Below are 5,317 nucleotides of genomic sequence, written 5' to 3' on the forward strand. Positions count from 1 at the left end.
GAAATGTACTTGAACATAACATGAACTAATATGAACAACCTGAAAATTCTTTAGTAAAATAAGTGCAATGTTAACAATAGTACGCCTTAGTTTATCATTTATACGTGTGAATCACAACTTAGAGATCACGGTGGATCTACAAATACATAAAACATGAAATAACAGGGAGAATATGATTAAAATTCCACATACTTCTCTTAAGACATTTCAGAAATTCACATTTTTTTGTAAAAGACTAGTCTGTAAATGTGAACATTTTTGTGTAATTTTACATTTTTTACATTAAAACAGACAAATTTCCAGTTTTCATTATTTATAGTTTATTATGATAGTATTTTACTGGTCTGATCCACTTTAGAATTAATTGACCTAAAATTATTTTAATATCCTTGATTGTTAATATTTTCAGTGTAATTTTTGTATTTCACAAATTCATCCCAGGATTGAACCCTTTGGCGGGCTGGATTTGGCCCCCGGGCCGCATGTTTGACACCCCTGTTTTAACCCCTCAGACATTCTTCCAGGTAAACAAGCAGCTTGGAATTTATGTCCGTTTCAGTTTCATAAAAGCTGCTGTGAGTATGTGCTTGTGTTCCTTTTCTTCATTTTTTTTTTTTTAAATTTACTGTGTGTTTTAGGGTCAAAACAGGGTAGAATAACAAAAACACAGAGAGGAACTGAAGTTTTTAAAAAATACAGGACTCAGAATGTACATCAGTAAGAGATTTAGGATGTTGAACATGAACTGTGAGTGATAACACACTTAACAACAACTAATATTTGAATTTGGGTCCAGTAGTTTTTGTTTTGGGGCTCTTTATTTTGTAAATCAGTCCAGCTGCTTTTTAGTATCTGGTTGAACTCCAAAAAGCAGTTACAGGGTCAACAGTTTGTAAAAACATAGTGTAAAAATAAAGGCAAATCATAATAATACTGCAAACAACAGTAAATACACACACACACACACAAAAAAAAAAATGTATGTATATATATATATATATATATATATATATATATATATATATACACACACATACATACACACTCATACATACATGCACACACATACGTACACATACATACACACATATACACACATACATACACATGTACACACATACATACATACACATATACACACATACATACACACACATAGATACATATACACACACATATACACACATACATACATAGACACACACACATACATACATACATACATACATGTATCTTTGGTTTGGTTCATATGACCTTTACTTTTTGAGCATCCTTTTGTTTCATAATAATACACACCAATGAAATAATATGATATATTTACTTGATCTGAGTTTCATTCCTTAAGGACCTGTTTATATTTATTATTGGATGGACCTGTCAACACTTGAAGACTTTTTTTTGTTGTGCATGAACATCTGCTTTCTTATTTATTTCCCCAGTTGAATTATTATTATTATTATTATTATTATTATTATTATTACATTGGTTTTATTGCCTTGGTTTTCTATGTGACAACTCTGGAATAGAACAAACTCCAGCCCCTTCTGATCGGACCATATTTATTCTCATTCACCATGGAGATGATGCGTTCAGGGGCTCGGATGAGAACCTTGGTGTTTTTTTGTGTATTTAGTCACAGATAATTATCGTCCAGTTCTTTTTAACTTTTATTCAGTCATGAACAACAGATAATTTGGCTTTATTTTTTTTGGAGTGTGAATGACATTTACAGCTGGATTTCAACAGTAAAACCATGCAATGAAATGTCAGAAGTCCTGGAAACATATATAAAACAGTCTCCTCATCCAGGTACAGTTGTCTAAAGTGGCCAAAAGTCTTCACCTGAACCAATACATAATAATTCTGATTGATTAGTTTAGTTTCTTTACCTGTCAGTGTTCTGTTCCAGTGTATTTATTGGTGAGAATTTGTATTTGTAGAAGAAGCCATTTCATTTAGAGCTGTTAATCTCTTGTGCCTTTAAACATGTTCCTCTCACCAGACAGTTACTGAATGTATGCAGTATTTTATTCAGTTTAAATTAATGACTTAAAATAAACAATATACTTGGATAATTATCACAGTACTGATAATTTACTTCATTCATTCGATCATTTCCTTTTGAGTTTACATTTGAGTTTACATTGTCAGATTAAACACTTGAATTCTGTTGTTGTTTGACTTCGTTTTGTTTCTGCAAATTTTGACGTTGGAAAAAATGTGAGTAATTTTCTCCATCTAGGTTTATGAGAAGATGCTCTATTTGGCAAATGTTTGTCGTGTTTTGGTCAGAAAATGATTTTACATTGTTGGTCATAACTCCCTGATTGCACAGTTAAACGTCGAATCTGATGTCTGGTTCACATGTCCTAATAAAAACACAAGTTGAAGAAGTTGTCTGTGAATTCCTTCTGATATTTTTTATTAATTACACTTATTTAAATGACTTTCTGAACTTTGAATAAAAGCTCAAAACATCTTGAAATCCCTCCAGAAACACTTAGGTGGGCTTGTATAATGATCTAGAGAAGTTTTTAATCAGATTTGAAGATGGTCAAAAAATTACCCTTTTTGGAGCACATACTATAGCCTTTCCATCTGAACACCAGGGGGTGCCAACAAAAGTTTGAATAAAAGCTTGAAACATCTTGAAATCTCTCCAGAAACACTTAGGTGGGCTTGTATAATGATCTAGAGCACTTTTTCACCAGATTTGAAGATGGTCAAATAATTACCCTTTTTGGAGCACATACTATTTATTACCTTACTATTTGAACACTAGGGGGCTCTGATGAATGTTTGAATAAAGGCTTGAAACATCTTGAAATACCTCCAGAAACACTTAGGTGGGCTTGTATGATGATCAAGAGCACTTTGTAATTAAATTTTCAGATGGTCAGAAATTACCCTCTTTGGAGCACATACTATAGCCTTACCATTTGAACACCGGGGGCGCCGATGAATGTTTGAATAAAGGCCCACAAAGCCTTGAAATACTTCCAGAAACACTTAAGTTGGCATGTATAATGATCTAGAACACTTATTAACCAGATTTGAAGATGGTCAGAAAATTACCCTTTTTGGAGCACATACTGTAGCCTTATCATTTGAACACCAGGGGGCAAAGACGAATGTTTGACTAAAAGCTCAAAACATTTTTGAAATACCTCCAGAAACACTTAGGTGGGCTTGTATAATGATCAAGAGCACTTTGTAATTAAATTTTCAGATGGTCAGAAATTACCCTTTTTGGAGCACATACTATAGCCTTACCATTTGAACACCAGGGGGCACCGACGAATGTTTGAATAAAAGCTCAAAACATTTTGAAATAACTCCAGAAACCCTTTGGTGGTCTTGTATAATGATCTAGAGCACTTTCAATCAAGTTTAAAGATGGTCAAAAAATTACCCTTTTTGGAGAACATACTATAGCCTTACCATTTGAACACCAGGGAGCTTCGATCAATGTTTGAATAAAGGCTTGAAACATCTTGAAATACCTCCAGAAACACTTAGGTGGGCTTGTATAACGATCTAGAGCACTTTTTAATTAAATTTGAAGATGGTCAAAAAATGACCCTTTTTGGAGCATATACTATAGCCTTACCATTTGAACACCAGGGGGCAAAGACGAATGTTTGACTAAAAGCTCAAAACATTTTTGAAATACCTCCAGAAACACTTAGGTGGGCTTGTATAATGATCAAGAGCACTTTGTAATTAAATTTTCAGATGGTCCGAAATTACCCTTTTTGGAGCACATACTATAGCCTTACCATTTGAACACCAGGGGGCACCGACGAATGTTTGAATAAAAGCTCAAAACATTTTGAAATAACTCCAGAAACCCTTTGGTGGTCTTGTATAATGATCTAGAGCACTTTCAATCAAATTTAAAGATGGTCAAAAAATTACCCTTTTTGGAGAACATACTATAGCCTTACCATTTGAACACCAGGGAGCGTCGATCAATGTTTGAATAAAGGCTTGAAACATCTTGAAATACCTCCAGAAACACTTAGGTGGGCTTGTATAACGATCTAGAGCACTTTTTAATTAAATTTGAAGATGGTCAAAAAATGACCCTTTTTGGAGCATATACTATAGCCTTACCATTTGAACACCAGGGGGCGCCGACGAATGTTTGACTAAAAGCTCAAAACATTTTTGAAATACCTCCAGAAACACTTAGGTGGGCTTGTATAATGATCAAGAGCACTTTGCAATTAAATTTTCAGATGGTCCGAAATTACCCTTTTTGGAGCACATACTATAGCCTTACCATTTGAACACCGGGGGCGCCGATGAATGTTTGAATAAAGGCCCACAAAGCCTTGAAATACTTCCAGAAACACTTAAGTTGGCATGTATAATAATCTAGAACACTTATTAACCAGATTTGAAGATGGTCAGAAAATTACCCTTTTTGGAGCACATACTGTAGCCTTATCATTTGAACACCAGGGGGCAAAGACGAATGTTTGACTAAAAGCTCAAAACATTTTTGAAATACCTCCAGAAACACTTAGGTGGGCTTGTATAATGATCAAGAGCACTTTGTAATTAAATTTTCAGATGGTCAGAAATTACCCTTTTTGGAGCACATACTATAGCCTTACCATTTGAACACCAGGGGGCACCGACGAATGTTTGAATAAAAGCTCAAAACATTTTGAAATAACTCCAGAAACCCTTTGGTGGTCTTGTATAATGATCTAGAGCACTTTCAATCAAGTTTAAAGATGGTCAAAAAATTACCCTTTTTGGAGAACATACTATAGCCTTACCATTTGAACACCAGGGAGCTTCGATCAATGTTTGAATAAAGGCTTGAAACATCTTGAAATACCTCCAGAAACACTTAGGTGGGCTTGTATAACGATCTAGAGCACTTTTTAATTAAATTTGAAGATGGTCAAAAAATGACCCTTTTTGGAGCATATTATAGCCTTACCATTTGAACACCAGGGAGCTTCGATCAATGTTTGAATAAAGGCTTGAAACATCTTGAAATACCTCCAGAAACACTTAGGTGGGCTTGTATGATGATCTAGAGCACTTTTTAATTAAATTTGAAGATGGTCAAAAAATGACCCTTTTTGGAGCATATACTATAGCCTTATCATTTGAACACCAAGGGGCAAAGACGAATGTTTGACTAAAAGCTCAAAACATTTTTGAAATACCTCCAGAAACACTTAGGTGGGCTTGTATAATGATCAAGAGCACTTTGTAATTAAATTTGAAGATGGTCAAAAAATGACCCTTTTTGGAGCATATTATAGCCTTACCATTTGAACACCAGGGAGCTTCG

Source organism: Sphaeramia orbicularis, chromosome 9 (genome assembly GCF_902148855.1).
Source record: "Sphaeramia orbicularis chromosome 9, fSphaOr1.1, whole genome shotgun sequence".
NCBI classification, from domain to species: Eukaryota; Metazoa; Chordata; class Actinopteri; order Kurtiformes; family Apogonidae; genus Sphaeramia; species Sphaeramia orbicularis.